This window comes from Panthera onca, chromosome C1, assembly GCF_046562875.1.
Source record: "Panthera onca isolate mPanOnc1 chromosome C1, mPanOnc1 haplotype 2, whole genome shotgun sequence".
NCBI lineage: Eukaryota > Metazoa > Chordata > Mammalia > Carnivora > Felidae > Panthera > Panthera onca.
The window spans coordinates 68,281,002-68,299,410 of record NC_138346.1 but is presented as its reverse complement, the minus strand read 5'-3'; the positions used below and the strand labels follow the sequence as shown (position 1 = coordinate 68,299,410).

Sequence of the window (18,409 nt, the reverse complement as noted above, 5' to 3'; positions counted from 1 at the left end):
TATCCCAATCACTCTTTAGTTAATATACATGTATTTTATGCACTCTTAAAGCTAAAAGAGAACTCTGACATTGAAACAATAGTTTTTGTTTTCCCAATGGTTTTATCTGAGATGTAATTAATTAGGTATCTAGCTTCTATGTCTATTTCATTGAATCTGTCTCACTTCATAAGTTGTATCATTGATGTGAGTTCTAAGTCCTGGTTCTTGTCTCACCTAAGCCAAGAACTGACTGCACAGCCTTATAGAAGTCATTAACTGCTGAGAATTAGAGGTATCCCCTGCAAAATTAGGAGAACAGAATATATTTTCAATATTCCTAAGACCTAAAAAGTTGTGCTTTTATTATTTTTATTGTATGAGCTAGGTGATTTAATCAGGTCTGTTTTTTCTTTAAGTTTATTTATTTTTATTAGTAATCTCTACACCCAACATGGGGTTTGAACTCATGACCCTGATCAAGAGTCTCATGCTTTTTTGACTGAGCCAGCCAGGTACTGCTAATCAAGTCTTTAAATAAGAGTAAATCTGTCTTCTACTTTGGGCCTGTAATTATAATACTGGCTACATGTAATTATTAGTCCAGAGTTTTTATTTCAAGATTCTCTTAAGGTAATTAACTGTTCAATTAGTAAAGAGTATATATAATTTGGTAGCTCAAAGTTTACCAAAAGACATCAGAAGCAGCTTCATTAGTACATCCACTAAACCTTTATCATCATCACAAGATTAGCCTCTTCAAGTTGTTTATTCAAGGGGTTGTGACTATTTGTTTCTCTTTGTTATTGTAAGTTCCATTTATAACTGTAACATGTATGTGATATTATCCATCAATCAAACATGGTCTAATCAAGAATATGTATCTTATATTTTAAAGTTTTTATTTATTTTGAGAGAGAGAGAGAGAGAAAGAGAGTGTGTAAGGAGGGGAGTGGCAAAACAAGAGAGAAAAAGAGAAAGAGAGAGAGAGAGAGAGAGAGAGAGAGAGAGAGAATCCCAAACAGGCTCCACGTTGTCAGATCAGAGCCAGATGCGGGGCTTGATCCCGTGAACCGTGAGATCATGACCTGAGCCAAAAGTTAGACACTCAACTGACTGAACCACACAAGCACTCCAAGAATGGAGTTACTTTAAATGTGGGATGAAAGGGAGAAATAAAATATTATGGATGCTGGATCATAAAGATCTGCATAGATTCATAATCAATCCTTATCTTAATTAGTTTTTGTTCAATTTTAGTTTTATTACTTATTATTTCTGGGTCTAAAACTCTTTACCTCTAGCATTTTTAATCTCTTTTTTGAGAGTGCTAAAACTATTAAATGAAATAAAATTTGTAAAATGTATGTATTTTGAGCACAGCAAGTGTTTATCATGGCTACAAAACAATTATTTTTAATGAATTTTCTAAATTCTATGAAACTTTTTGATTCATTGTCTTCCATATATCTTATTTATATAAAACCTGGTGATACCAATGAAATGTCAGAGATATCACCTTTAATACTACTTTTTAGTCACATCCTATAATTACTAGTCTTGCTGAAGATATGCTGCCTTTCTAGATTATAAGGTATGCAATTCAAAAATCAAAATTTGTCTTTACACTGAAGAAAATCTATGAACCAGCTATTTTTAAACATTGGATCAGAAGAAATTAAGGACTGTGATCCCTGAAAAAGGAGAAACAAATGAGATTATCTCCACAATTGTTCAACTATTATGCCTAAGACATGGTGCAAGGAGGAAAAATCCAAGCAGAATACACCAATCTCATTAAATTGAAAAGACAGGTTGTGTTTGGGGATCCTGTAAGTTTCAGGGAAAGACTACTAGAGAAGAGGGATATTCAGAGGAAGAGCTCCGGAAATCTGTATAAGGTTCCTCCTAAGACTTTGGCTAAATACTAAGCTGCACATGCATAAGGTTAGAATAATTCCCAAAGATCACACAAGACTGAAAGACTTTCAAATTTCAACCAGCAAAAGTGGAGAGACCTTGTTAAACACTTGAGACATTCACTGTAGACCTCAGTAGAGTTACACCATAATAGTAGGACTAGAATGTCCCTAGAGTAAAGACTATTCTAGACTTCTAAAGAAACTCAGGAGAAAACCTCAGAAGAATCAAACCAATCTGAAGTAATAAAACTAACTGCCAAAACATACATAAATGGACATTAAATTATCTCAACAAGGTAAGTCACAATGCCCAACATCCAATTAAAAATGACTAGATATGCAAAGAAGCAGTAAAATATTCACCCAAAATGGGCCAGGGGTAGTTAAAGTAACACATTCATAATGATGTCATATAACTTTAAAGGAAATGATGAACATAGGGGAGATATAGAGGCTATATAAAGGCAAATAGAATTCCTAGAACTTAAAATATGAAATAAAAATTTACTTCATAGAATAAACAGATTAGACACTGCAAAATAATAGACCCAGGAACTGGAAGGCATAATGATAGAAATCAACTGAACTGAGACACAGGGAAAAAATGCAAAAGACCAAAAAATATAAATAAAGTCATAATGAGTTATGAAAAAAACCAAATACACTATCATATGTGCAATTAGCATTCCAGAAAAATGGTGGTAGAAACATATTTGAATATGAGAAAATGTTTCAAATTTGGTGAGAACAATAAACCTACAGATCCAAGAGGCTTAATTAATCCAGAGAAAAATAAACATACAGAAAACTACAATAACAACAACACAAATCTTAATAAATTGCAGATAATAATAATAAATTACTGATAACCGGGTAAAAAGAGAAAATCATAAAAGCATCCAGAGAGGGAGAAAAACACATTATATACAGGACATTAAATAATTATAATTGAATTATCTCCTGGAGCAATGAAAGCCAGATGATAATAAAATGACATTTTAAAGTCCTAAAAGAAAAAAAGTCAAAAAGTACATTGTTCCATTTATCTAAAATTCTTGTTTTAATTTTTTATTAAAATCTTGTTAACATTTATTTAATTTTTGAGAGACAGAAACAGACAAAGCATGAGCGCGGTGGTTGGAGGAGAGAGAGGGAGTCACAGATTCCAAAGCAGACTCCAGGCTCTGAGTTATCAGCACAGAGCCCAACGGGGGACTTGAAATCATGAACCGCGAGATCATGACCTGAGCCCAAGTCAGACGCTTAACTGACTGAACCACACAAGCACCCTGTATATAAAATTCTTGAAAAAACAAATCTAATGTATATTGATAAAGACTAAGTGGTCAAATGGGACCTATTGGGAGATGGTTTAGACTGGAAAAGAACAGAGTGGAGCATTTCAGAGTGCTGAAAATGTTGCGTATCTTGATTCTGTTTATGCATACTTTTGTCAAAACACAACAAACTATAATTTTAATAGTGTATCTTATCAGCTAGATAGATAAATATCAATAAAGTTAATTTGAAAACAAAAACTAAATTCAAAAAATATAAAAATGCTTGGAGAAAACAACTCGCTGTATGTAAACAATGTGCTCATAAAATTATATACAAATCAAATTGAACTAAATAATATTCTAAATGGGCAAAGGAGGTCACTAAATAGTCACTTTGTAAAACAAACGCATACTTTAAAAGTTGCATTTCCCAAAAGGCAGAGCATGGGGCTTGGCACATCTTTTCTTTAGCAAAACAACAGTTTAACTGGTGAAAAACATACAAACAAACAATCATATAAAGTCTCTGTAAATAGTCCTGAGGGCATATAGTGATGGGAAAACATTTATTTAGGAAAATCTTTTAAATGTGAGTAAGAGGGGCGCCTGGGTGGCTCAGTTGGTGGAGCGTCCGACTTCGGCTCAGGTCATGATCTCACAGTTCGTGGGTTCGAGCCCCGTGTCGGGCTCTGTGATGACAGCTCAGAGCCCGGAACCTGCTTCCGATTCTGTGTCTCCCTCTCTCTCTGCCCCTCCCCCACTCACACTCTGTCTCTCTCTCCTTCAAAAATAAATAAAAATTAAAAAAATAATAAATGTAAGAACATCTAGAGTCTGTAGCATTTGAGCTACAACCCATTTCCTTACCCCCACCCACAGCACTATTTATGGAAACTCTTCCCTGACATTCTACTCTGGGTAAGTTTAACCCAGAAAATAGGAGCTTACCTTCCCCCCAAGCTCCTACTCCAGGGTTATAGTTTTATCCCAGGAGGGAATGGCTATCTACGTTTCTCTTATTTTTCAGCTGCGTTGCACAAGCTGGATTCCAGGCAGATACAGTTGAGAGAATCAGGGCTCCCTTTCTCCATCCAGCCCTCACTTGTACAGCAGAAACTTTACCCCATGTGCAGTAATCTGAAAATACAGGGAACTGGATCACCTCTACTCAGTTCATGCTCACAGCAGAGGTTCCAAGCGGGGAGGGGACCAACAGCTGCAACTTTTCTCAGGGCCCATGGAAAGCTGGAGTATCACTCGAGAAAAAAATGAGTTCTGATATCCAGTTCTGATGCAGTGGGGCCTCTGCCTAAGGGTAAGACAGGCCATGAGAAAAAAGAGTTCGGCAGGTCTGCCTCAAGACGCTAACTTTATACAAAATACAGTAGAGAACCTTATGTCTAAAGGCATTGTTGAAAACAATGGAGATCTTTCTGGAGAGCAGTTAAGAGCAGACTGGTAACTCCATGACACAAGCTAAGAGACAGAGCAGGCAGGTGTTTACTAGTGAAAACTAGAAATAGAGAAAGCCGAGAATTTTCCTGATATCACAGTCATCTCTGAGAGGCTGGGAAGGTCATGCCCATGCACTAGGGTGGACACACTCATAAGCAATCAGAGAGGGACGCGGGGCAGGCCTAAAGGCACTTCCCAAGCTGTCAGGTGCACACACACATACACACACACACATATATACATACACACAGGGACAGCAGAAGTCTCACTGACACAAAGGGGCTTAAGCATAACCTCTGACCAACACTGACTGAACAATAAGCTACTTTGACCCAGAGAGATGCCTGGAAAATTGGTATTAAAAATAAAATCACACACATCCCTAGCATCCTGGAAGACTGTGTACATGCCCAAGGCTATATACTCTCAGAAGAAATAAGAGAGGAAACCTCCATGCTATTAGTTGCATGATGAACATGGGACATAAAGAACCTAAGCTTCCTGAACTGTGGTGATAGCAGCCTTTAAGCCACATACACATGAATAGTAAGCAGTGAATATCTAACTGGCTAACAGGAAGAAAACACGATTTTGATCAATAAGTGACTTATAGCAACCCAGGAAAGACCCCATAGGTACCCAGGATAAAAGGTAAGTAAGTGGGATGGGAAGGATGAGCGGGAACATCAGACACTGCACACTATAGAAAAAGAAAAACAAGGAAAAAATATGAGTAGAGACATCAGAGGCTGTACCAGCAGGAAAAATACACTGTAAAATTAGATCAGCCAAGCTACTAAACAAATGAGCAAATGGCCAAGCAAATAATAGTAATAATAACCTCTGGGTGGGAGATCAATATCCAGAGTTTCTACAATATATTATCTGACATAGCCAGTTTTAAAAACAACAGCAAAAATTGTGAGACATCCATACAAACAAGAAAGCATGATATATGCACAGAGCAACCGAAGGGGCCCAGATAACAGACATGTTAGACAAAAACTTCAAAGCAGCTATTATACATATGTTCAAAAGACTAAATAAAACCAACTTAATAAAAGTCAAAGAAAGTACAATGTCTCAGCAAATAGAGCTTATCAATAAAGAGGTAAATGTTAAAAAAAAAAAAAGATCTGATTGGAAATCGTAAAATTGAGAGTATAATAAACAAAATTAAAAATTTACTACAGGCCTCACTGGAAGACATGACCTGGCTAAAAAAGGAATTTGAAAAGCTGAAGATAGATTAATAGAGATTGTAAGATCTGAAGAAGAGAGAAGAGAATAACAAATAAAAATAAACAGGACCTCAGAAAATGTTGCACACTTTCCCAAACAAACATGTGATGGGACACCAGAAAGGAGAAAAGTGAACAGAAGAAAATACTTGAAGAAATAATGGCTGAAAACTTCCCAAATTTAATGAAATATTTATCTACACATCCAATAAGCTCAACAAATCCGAACAGAATAAACATTTACAGATACACACGCAGACACACCATTCCCAAAGTGTTGGAAGAAGAAAATGGGAAGACCTTGAAAGCAGTAAGAAAAAAATGACTTAAGTACAGGGAACCTCAGTAAGGTTAAGAAATAACTTCTACTCAGAAACAACGAAGCCATAAATTAATAACATATACGAAGTGCTTAAAGTTAATGTCAAACAAGATTCTTATATTCAGCAATTAAGTTAATGTCAAACAAGATTCTTATATTCACCAAAACTACCTTTTAACAATAAAAGTGAAATAAAAATATTCCCAGAAAATTAAAAACTAACAATATTTATTACTAGCTAATCTGCCTTATGAGAAACACTGAAGGAAGTTTTTCTAGCTGAAAGCAAGTGGCATCAGATAACATAATCTCATATTTAGACAATTCTAAGGTATCCACTATAAAACAGAGTTAATAAGTTCATGGAGCAAAGTTTCAAGATATAATATCAAAACAAAAAAAATCAACCGAACTTCTAAATATTAACAATGAGTAATACAAATATGAAATTAAATATGTAATTCACAATAGTACCAAAAAGAATAATAGCTTAGGGCTCCTGGGTGGCTCCTTCTGCTAAGCATCCGACATCGGCTCAAGTCATGATTTCATGGTTCGTGAGTTCAAGCCCTGCATCGGGCTCTCTGCTGTCAGCGCTGAGCCAGCTTCAGATCCTCTGCCTTCCTCTCTCTCTGCCCCTCCTTCCCACTCACACATACACACACACACACACACACACACACACACACACACACATACTTTCTCTCTCTCAAAAAAAAATAATTAAGTATTTTTTAAAAAGAACTATAGTTTAATAACACATTGAACAATAGAATTGCAAGGCTTGTATGCTGAAAATTACAAAAAAAATTGCTGAAAGAAAGTAAAGCTCTACATAGTTAGAGAGACACTCTCTTATCATGGGTTGGAAGACTTAAAATTGTTTGGATAGTAAGTAGTGTTCCCCAAATTGATCCATAGATTTAACATGATCCTAACAAACTCCTAGGTGAATTTTTTACAGAATTTGAAAAGATAATCTTAAAATTGATATAGTAATGCAAAGACCAAAGAATGGCCAAAACAATGTTGAAAAGAATAACAAAGTTGGGGCACTTACACTAGTTGATTTTAAAACATAGTGTGAAGCTGCAGCAATCAAAACTGTGCAGTGCTGGTGTAAGGATAGACATATACATCAACGGGATAGATCTGAGAATCCAGAAAGAAACACTGTCACTTATGGTCATTTGCTTTTCAACAAAGATGGTAAGAAAACTCAAAGGGGAGAAAACAGTCTTTTCAATAAATGGTGCTGAAACAACTAGATATCCACCTTGAAAAGAAGAGTTGGACCCTATCTCACACCATATGGAAAAGTTAACTCCAAATGTATCATAGACATACATGTAAGAGCCAGAGATATAAACTTTTAGAAGAAAACATAGGATTCACTACTGATGTCCTTGGTGGTAAGCAATGGGTCTCAGATAGTAGCCAAAAATACAAACAACAACAGAAAAAGTAGATAAATTGATCTTGTCAAAATTAAGCATATTTTTGCTTCAAAAAGGACCATCGTGAAAATAAATAGACAAACTACAAAATGACAAAAAACACTTTAAAATCATATATCTGATAAAAGACTTGTAGATAAAATAAATTGATAATTCTTAGAACCTAAGATAACCCAATTTTTTTAAACGGTCAAAAGTTCTGGACAAACATTTATCCAAAGATGATATAAAAATGACCAGTAGGCACATGAAGAAACATTCAGTATGTCAGCAGGGAAATGCAAATCAAAACCACAAAAAGATACCATTCCACACCTATTGGAGTCACTATAATAAAAAAGATGAACTCATAGCAAGAGTTGGCAAAGATAAGGAGAAATTGGAAACCTCATATACTGCTGATAGAATACATAAAATGGTAAAATCATTTCGGAAAACTTTAGCAGTTCCTCAAAATGTGGAACATTAGAGTTACCATACGACCCAGCAGTTGCACTTGTAGGTATATACTCTCCCCGGAATAAAAACAGGTGTCCACACAAAATCATTTGCATAAATGTTCATAATGCTGACAGTAATCAAAATGGGGGACTACCCAAATGTCACCAACTAATGAATAGATAAATAAACTATGCTATGTCCACACAAAGGATTATCATTTCACGATAAAAAGGAATGTAATTCAAATACATGCTATCATAGGGACTAACTTTCAAAATATTATACTGACAGAAAGAAGCCAATCACAAAAGGTCACATATGATATGATTCCATTTATATGAAATGTTCACAATAGACAGAAAATGTATTAGTGTTTGCCTCGTTTTGTCAGAAGAAGCGGGTGGAAAGTAACTGTTAATGTGTACAGGTATGTTTTTCAGGAGAAAAAAAATGTTCTAAAATTGGATTCTGGTGATTGCACAACCCTGAGAATATACTAAACATTAAGCTGCACACTTTAAGTTGGTGAATTGTACGATATGTACATTGTATCTCAATAAAGCTGTTCAAAAGTGCACAACTATATCATAATTTTTCATCTATTTACACATTACCTCTAAAAGTAGCATGGTTTCAGGATCATCTCTAATATTTGTAAGCCTGGAACAGAAGTAAAAATGTAGTTCCACAAACCATATATCCAAATATTTAAAAGTTATATATTGAGTGAACAAAACTGTTAGCTAAAATACCATCTTTCCTTCTGCTTTGACAAATGTATCGCCAAAATGACAAGCATATTTAAAAATATATAAAACAATGATTTTTGCATCACTGAAAGTGAGTAAAATACGAAAGATGACATAATTAAACTATTATTAATTTTCTCTGGATTTCCAGTAGGAAATAATGTTTTCATGAGTAATAAAATGATTACATATATAACTCACGAAGTTTTATATGTTTATACCATCAAATTTACTTTTCCTTGCCTTCATTTCTTCAAAATTACCAATTACATGGTTATTAATAAGATACATAATTTGTGTTCTAGTTACAGTAATGATTTAAAGAATTAAAATAAAATGTAATGATATTAAAATGTACAGAATTTGAATCCATTTTTGTCAAAAACTATAAAGTATATATTATTTTTATTTGTTTTCAAAAGTCATTATTTTTCTTCTCAAATGTACAAAGTATTTAAAATAAAAGGTAAAAGTCTAAACGATTATTTACTTTATAATTTTATTTCTTAATTATATACATAAAACTAAACTTCTAAATCATATTTGGAAAATTTTCTAAAAATGTATTAAATATGTTTTAAATAAAATTCTTTGAAATTCTAGCTGACCAATTTAATGGTCAAAGTGAAGTCACTTAAAATTACAGATGCATTGTGCAAGGTTTGACTCCAAATTTCAAATGACAGAGCCACTCAGATATTCATGAAAAAAGTTTTTGTGTGTGTCCATGATATTTCGATTCCACTAAAGAATACCCCACTTGCCTGTGTCTAAGGACAATACTCAATAATTACATTTATGAGCCACTGTATTAGTCTTCAATAGCTGCTGTAACAAATTATCATAAACATGATAGCCAAAAGTAGCACAAATTACAGTTCTGTAGGTTAGAAGCCTCACACTGGTATCACTGGGCTAAAATCGAGGTATTGCCAGAACATTCCTCCTCGAAGCTCAAGGGGGAAAACCATTCTCTTGCTTTTTCTACTTTCTAGAGACTTTCCTCAGCCCTTGGCCTCCTTCCTGCATCTCCACAGCCAGCAGCATAGCATCTCTCTGACCCTGCTTCTGTCATTACATTTTCCTCTGATCTTCACTGCTTCCCTCTTTAATTTTTAAGGCCCCATGACTACATTGTAACCTTATAAACCAGGATAATCTGCCTATCTTAAGGTCGACTGAGTAGTACCTTAATTCCAACTGAACCTTAATTTCCACTCACCATTTAACCTAATATAATCACAGATTCCAGTGTTTAGGGAGTGGACATTTTGGTGGAGTCATTATTCTGCCTACCACAGACAGAGGAAGCTAAATTGTGCCATGATATACAGAGAAAGACAGATACCATATGTTTTCACTCTTAGGTGGATCCTGAGAAACTTAACAGAAGACCATGGGGGAGGGAAAGGGGGAAAAAAAAGTTAGAGAGGGAGGGAGGCAAACCATAAGAGATGCTTAAAAACTGAGAATAAACTGAGGGTTGATGGGGGGGTGGGAGGGAGGGGAAAGTGGGTGATGGGCATTGAGGAGGGCACCTGTTGGGATGAGCATTGGATGTTGTATGGAAACCAATTTGACAATAAATTTCATATTATAAAATACACAAGTAAAATAAATTATGCCATAACAAGCAAATAAAAATTCCAAAATTTTAGTGACTTATAATAACAAGATGTATTTCCTAATCATGTTGCATGTCCCTCTCAAGTTAGCAGGGAGTCTTTACTCCTGTCTTTAATAAGAGACCCAGGTTGACAGAGAGGCTGCCATCTTGAAAATAGCTAATTGATCTGCCAGATAGAATAAAGAACTCTAGCGGTTCACCTACTAGCAATTTCAATGCTTCTTCCTAAAAGCAACATATATCACCTCTTCTCAGAACTCACTGTTCAGAACTTGTCTCTTGACTTCACTCAATCTCAGAGCATTCAGCCAAGATTACCCTACTTTGTGCCTTAAAAAGGGAAAATTTGTAAGTATTTGGTGAACAACATTAGTACCCATCATCCACTTGTTACATATACAAATGCTGGGTAAGCAGAATAAAAAGTAATTGATAACTGAGCTTACAAAAATGAGAATGAAATCCTCAGATGCTCGAAATGAAATCCAGAATCACGAAAATGTGAGCTATTGCTGCTACTGCTTTGAAGATGGGAGAAGGGAGCAGGGAATGGTTAAATAGATCCAATAAAAACTGAGGGGTTGAGATTTAATATCCCCACAGGGAGGTAAGACAGGGACAAAAGAAGAAAGGGGGCAAAAGGAATTGAGATTTCTGCATTAATCCAGGATCCCTAAAAGGATATACTATTTACAAAAGAACCAGAGGGAAAATTCTATTCACTGAATAAGAAAAATCACTTTTCTACCCATGCTCTAGATGGGGAGGCAGTAGTGTCCATGATAAATTTCAGCCCAGCGGTGTATTAAATTCTCCCACTCTAAATATGGATTTGCTTTTTTTTCCTTTTATTTCTATGTATTTTTGTTTTATATATTTTAAGATTTTTTTTGTTAGGCCCATGCATTATAAAAATGTATATCACGTTGTTTTATTGATCTTTTTATCATTATTATTTTTTTTGGAAAGAGAGAGAGTGCACGAGCAGGGGAGAGGCTGAGAGAGAGGGAGAGAGAATCCTAAGCAGGCTCCTGACTAATAGCACAAAGCCTGATGCGGGACTCAATTCCACGAACCATGAGATCATGACCTGAGCTGAAATCAAGAATCGGACACTTGACTGACTGAGCCACCCAGGCACTCCTCAAATGTTTTTTTTTTATCTTGAGTAATATTTCCTGTCTTAAAGTTTGCATTATCTCATATTAATATAGCTATACTAGCATCTTAGTTTAGTGTTATTTAATACTTCTTTTTCCATACTTTATTTCCCACCTTTTTTAACCTTAGATTTTAATTTTGGGCCTTTTAAACAACATGTAATTGGTTGTATTTTTTAAGTTTATTTATTTATTTTTAAGTAATCTCTATACCCAATGTGAGGCTTGAACTCACAACCCCAAGATCAGGAGTCACATGCTCTTCCAACTGAGCCAGCCAGGTGCCCCTATTTTGTGTTTGTAATGTATTTTTTCAATTAGAATATCTACCAAATACTTTTGTGTGGAAAAGTACACCATGACCACATTAAAAACCAAGCGACAGACTAGAAGACATTATTACAATATATATAATAGACAATATATAGAAGTCCTACAAATCAGAAAGAAACAAATATCCTAATGGGAAAATGAACAAAGCACATGAACAGGTAACATATTAAAGATGTAATTCAAATGGCCAACAAGCAAAAGTCAAGTAGTTTCAATAGTAATCAGAGAAGTGTGGATGAAACCCCACTCTGAAATAGAATTGCACAACTAGGGGCGCCTGGGTGGCTTGGTTGGTTAAGCGTCCGACTTCGGCTCAGGTCATGATCTCACGGTCCGTGAGTTCGAGCCCCGCGTCAGGCTCTGTGCTGACAGCTCAGAGCCTGGAGCCTGTTTCAGATTCTGTGTCTCCCTCTCTCTCTGCCCCTCCCCTGTTCATGCTCTGACTCTCTCTGTCTCAAAAATAAATAAATGTTAAAAAAAATTTAAAAAAAAAAAGAATTGCACAACTATTGGATTGGCATTTATTTTTAAAAATCTGGTAATGGCAAGGGGCTGGTGAGGAGGTAGAGAAATAGGCATATACAGTGCTGATGGAGCTTATATTGGTACAATAACTTTGGAAAGCAATGTGAACATACAAAAGTAATCGGTTGGTGCACACACCCTAAGAAAATAATTCTACCCTCTGTTACCCATCCTAGTGAAATTTTAAGGCCCTCCTAAGGAAGCATGGAACAGGTTTTCACTCTTTAATCTGTACAAGTATGAAATTCAGAACAAACTAATTGCCTATCAGTATGGAAGTAGGTAAACAATAGATAAATAAATAAAATACATAAATAAATAAATAAATAAATAAATAAATAAGTAAGTAAGTAAATAAATAAATAAATAAATAGAATTTTATAACTGCACCAAAGCACATCAATGCATCAATATAGATAAATCTCAAAATATAATGCTATAAATTAAAGAAATAAGTTCAAAAGCATTAGGACCATATGGCACTATTTAGGTACAGTTTTCAAACTCCCCAAACAATTCTTTATATTGTTTGAAAATACATACATATGTTGTAAAAGTATGGAATTGAATACATACCAACTGAAGACAGCTTGTTGAATGTGGTAATGAATAAGAGTCAGGAATTAGGGTTGGGCTTTATCTATGTCTGCAAATCTTCATTATTTATTTTTTGGAATGAGAACACCTCAAGCCAATATAGCAAATCAAGAGCAATTTTAACATTTTAATGAGGTGTCCATGGAAGTAAGGATTATTATTTTGTTTACTTTTTCAAATGTCTGAAATATTTTATGATTAAATATTTCTTTAAAAATAAAATACTCCTGGGGCACCTGGGTGGCTCAGTCAGTTGGGCATCTGACTTCGGCTGGGGTCATGATCTCACAGTCCGTGGGTTCGAGCCCCTGCTGACAGCTCAGAACCTGGAGCCTGCTTAGGATTCTGTATCTCTCTCTCTGTCTCTGCCCCTCTCCCGCTCACACTCTCTCTCTCTCAAAAATAAATAAACATTAAATTTTTTTAAATAAATAAATAAACAAAAGACTCCTTGGTATTATGGGTTTTCATAATAAAGTACACATATAAAACAGAACAATTTTCAGCTAATACAGTAGAGACAGCAATAGATATAAAAATAAATTCAAAGCTGACAGTAAAAATAAATGAGCCCTATTTCTAAATTTTGTACCATCTCACTGCTATTTCAGATAGTTCTCATTAATGTATATGTTCTCTTGATGCAAATAAATGTACAATTAGATATTTCAACCAAAAATACAAACAGACAACAACAAAAAACAGGCTCAACTTAAAAAAAGTAAGGGCATTCTGGGGTGCCAGTGTGGTTTAGTTGGTTGAGCATCCAACTTTGGCTCAGGTCATGATCTCGTGGTTCATGAGTGAACCCCTCATTGGGCTCTCTGCTGTCAATGCAGAGCCTGCTTTGGATTCTCTGCCCCCTCTCTCTCTCTGACCCTCGCCTACTCACACACTTTCTCTCTCTCTCTCTCTCAAAAATACGTAAACATATTTTAAAAATTTTAAAAAGAGGGGTACCTGGGTGGCTCAGTTGTTTAAGCATCTGGCTTAAATCATGATTTCATGGTTCATGGGTTCAAGCCCCGTGTTGGGCTCTGTGCTAACAGCTCATAGCCTGGAGCCTGCTTCAGATTCTGTGCCTCCCTCTCTCTCTCTGCCCCTCCCATGGTCATGCTCTCTTTCTCTTTCTCAAAAATAAGCAAACATTTTTTAAAAATGCTAAAAAACAAGAAGTAAGGGCATTCAGGCACTAAAATTAAAACTATTGCTTTGATTAGGCAACAAATTTAAAAATTTTTAGCCACTGATACAACTTGGAAAATGGACATTGTTGAATAGATTCTGTTTTAGGAACACAGGAAGACTGAAAATCTACAGAAACAAGTATTTTTTCTCTTAAAATTAAACTCAAATTAACTTTATCTCATGGTTATTCATACCTAAATCATTGAGCAATTTAGCCATATGTACAACCGCAGTTTTTTGAAAGCTGCAGAAAGGCTGTTCAGCAAAATGCTTCTTTTATAGACTTAATCCTATAATGAAGGTCATGGTTACTACAAATATTTCATCTTCCCCTTACAATGTTTTTCCCATTCTTTTACTTAAAAGCCATCTAAATTTTACAGAATTTCCTAGAAGGAATTAAGGATCTTTCCTGTGAGTTTCCATCAAATACTGTACTTCCTAATCACAGCATTTTCCCACGCTATAATTCCCTATGTACCTGGGGGCATTGGCCTCAATCTCAGATCATACTCAGATTGGTCACCCTTTTATGTCAGTGCCTAGTATAGCACCAGTCATCAGATTTGTGCTCAAATACTCATTGGTTCATAGTTTCATCCATTCATATATTTTTGTTAGACTGTATTCTCTATTTCCATTTTTTTCAGTTCCTGCTAGTTATGGAGGGAAATCAGTAGAGGGGGAACATAGAGAAATAAAACAGTAAAATTAATGAATAACTAAGTAAATAACCAGTTATTTTCACCGCCCACATTGTCTTCTTCCTTCACCTTTTGCCCTCCGGCCTTCTCTTACATTTGATTGAAGTAGATAAGATGTGGGGTTCAGATCCCAAGCCAAGGCAATATTAATGGGGTACACCTCAGGGAACTCCCAAAAGTATCCACTTCAGCACATATTCATCCAAAGAAAAATCCTTATTTCTATGCATAGAAGCCCACACAAGAAGTACTTTGAGAATAGTCAGTTTATCAATGAATTAGGTTTTTATTTGATTGGGTTACCTAGAATTGAACCACAACCATTTTCTATTTCAAATATGAAGGCAGAGACTTGTACTTACTACATATGTACGTTTTCAGTAGGGTATTTCCAGAAGTTGCTGAGATAGCAGAAGCCACAGGAGTTTCTGCAGAGTAATCAGGCACAGGCTAGAGGAGTGCGTTCTTTGGGAGTCATCAGGAGACATGGCTCGAGCAGCCAGTGCACACTTTCATACAGTCAGGAGCATGAACTGTTGTAAAACTTTGTCAGGCAAGTCCTCTCAAGTCTCACGGCACTTGGCCAAATGCAGCAGGAATTCTGAATCAGCAACAATGTGAGGAAAGCAAACTTGTTCCTGTTTTGGGCCCCCATGTCAAAGTCTGGACAGTCCTGTAGGATAAGGCCAGCAATTTCAGTGGCATATGTCTAACCTAATTCTGATCTTTCAAATACCAGTTAAAGTTATGGGGCAATATCAGTAGAAATCTAACCTCTCAAGGACGCATGCATAGGAAAGCAGATGGCTTGCAACAGACTGTTTAATCCCAAATCAAATAACAGAATCAGCACTTCAGGATGACTGCTTATATAGACACTTTTGTCAGATAATGTGGCTGAGAGCTACACTTCCCACACAGTAAGCTCCATAAAGAGTTTGTGATACTCTGATTGATCAGTGGCAAATTCATTAAGCTTATACAGCAAACAGTGAGCTGTAGAGTGCAGAGTAAACACTGTCCCAGACTGACATGAATTTACATTAAAAGATAACAAGACATTAAGCTTTTGGTATAGAAAGACTTTTTTGTTGTTCATTGCTTCATTTTTTTTCATGTAGACTGCAGGAAGATGTAAGAAAGCTTGACAGTGAAGCCTGGAGATAAGAAATATTATTTCTTGATTTGACACAATTGAGAAAGATTTCCATGAAGACAGCAGTGAAAATGCTTCCAAATTAGCCACTAGGGTGTAAATCATCTGTATAAATCTCCCAATAAGGAAAATTAAGTCACTAACAAAGCTGTTCCTGGTACATCAGGCTTTCTTTTGGTTTCTGGCATGGTGGTTGTGGTTTGGTGAAGTCTCTACCTTTTTTTAAATTAAGGCAATCCCAGGCTTTGCTCTTCTTTTTAAGAGAAAATGTAAATAGATGAAGGTGATAGAATAGAATAGACATTTCCCAAAATGTGCCTTTCTTGTTATAGCAAAAAAAAAAAGTGTAAGAATGATTATATTGTCAAACAAATTTAGGAAATATTGTCTTAAAATGCAAACAAACAAACAAAAAAAGATTCATGTTCCCACAGGACTTCCCACAACTTTGAGTAAGCTGGTGTGAGTTTGACTCTTTAAGAGAAGATATTGTATGCAGCATTTCCCAAGATTATTTGAGCACAGGTGTGTGTGTGTGTGTGTGTGTGTGTGTGCGCGCGCGTGTGTAAGATCTTAAAAGACTAAAAGTTCCATGGGATGCACTTTTTGAAATGTTGATAATCGTTTGTACCTTTAACAAACAGTGGCTTCTGCTTTTCAATACATTCATTTTGAAGTTAAGCCATTTTCTTTCCTCTGGTTTAGACGTGCCAATAGATACATGGACTTTATAGCAACCTAGTAGTTGAGATGGAAGAAGAAAGATATGGAGGCAAGAATGTGGAAGATTGCAATAGTTGGAGCAGAAATAAAAGAAAATAAAAGAAAGTAGATTGGGGTCTTGGTGGTGGAAACCAAAAAAGAAGAAACTAGCTTTTCAAACATTATAAAAGAAAGAAATGGCAGGACATAGAAAGGTCCTAGACACAAGGTAGAAAGAGAGATAATCAAAGATGGACTCAAGGTTGTAACCCTGGGTGATAGGAGAGCTGTCGTGCTGCTAGCAATAATGGAGAGTAGAAGAGGAAAAATGATAAGCCTGGACTATTATTATGGCATGTTTTAACTGAAGGGGCACAATGAAGGAGGTTTTTATATGTGAAGGAAAAAAATTCAAAACCAAATACAAATTGATAAAATGTCAAAAAATTAAACAGTTCCCACACAAGTATCAAATACCCCTGTAAAACAGAATTTGTTGTTGTTGTTGTTGTTCATACATGTATGGCTAATTGATTTGGTCACTGGGGCATAATGTTTCTGTTCTCTTCTTCAACTCTATTCACTGGGATTTTAGTTCTGATAATAACATAAAGACATATATACTGTGTATGCTATAGATTAAAGACATCTATGCTTACCATTTTATATATATATAAATGCAAATACATACCTTTTGTGTTAAAAAAATAAATAAATACATTTGACCCATAAATACAAAGTTGCCCTAGCTGGGAAGGCAAAGGTAGTCTTAGGGGTAAATCTGAAAATTTAGCACTGTCAAAGAGTTTTGATTCAATTTGCTAGTCTAATACAGATGAGAATGACAAAAAGTCTTTATTTGCTTGAAGAGTCTCTGAGGTTTTTCAGTACCATTGAAATGCTGTCCTCAACTCAAGTACTTTCCATGTATCAGAGAAGTGGCAAATTTAACAAAGCCTGCACTAATGTTTTGTATTTCTATTCTGAGTAAAATGCCTCAGAAAGTAAACATGAGTATCCAATAATATTGCAACTGGAAACAATGATAACGGCTTCTGTTTCATAATAGATTGATAAGTAAATCATTTCAAAAGAAGCAAACAGTATTATTGAACGCCGAAAGGCGAACCCCAACATAAAATAGAGACTGCTTAAGTACCTTTGTTTATTTTCTGTGATAATATAAAAAATGTTGGCATGCATACGTTTTGTAAACAGTACACATTTTGCACATTTAAGTTAATATTTAAATACAATATGCATAGCAACTCCAAACTCTTATTACTGGGGTAATTTTTAACACTATCCAGAGCAATGAATTCCAAAATAGCAAAAAGAAGATGAAGGCAGAGTAACAAGCTTTCTCTGAAATAATTGCAGAGAACCTAGAAGGCTCAAATCAGGAAATCGCACTTTATGCTAACAATTTCATCTGTGTTATATCTTAAATAAGCAAACCTGCATGTGTAATTTATAATTCAGTTGGAGACTGGGGAAAAGGCATCTTGCTGTACAATAGTAGTTAAGAGCATGGCCTATGATTAAGCACACGTTGGTTTAAGTTGTTGCTG

General features: G+C 35.4%; 1 long non-coding RNA gene and 1 other non-coding gene across 2 annotated transcripts in view; both read right to left on the bottom strand.

The window, feature by feature from the left end:
• The window catches only part of LOC132670811 (uncharacterized), a 185,120-nt gene that overhangs the window by 101,473 nt on the left and 65,238 nt on the right, over positions 1 to 18,409 (bottom strand). The window lies entirely within an intron of this gene.
• TRNAR-CCU (transfer RNA arginine (anticodon CCU)) lies at positions 11,844 to 11,916 on the bottom strand. The gene has a single exon. It is a non-coding gene; the product is annotated as a tRNA-Arg (tRNA).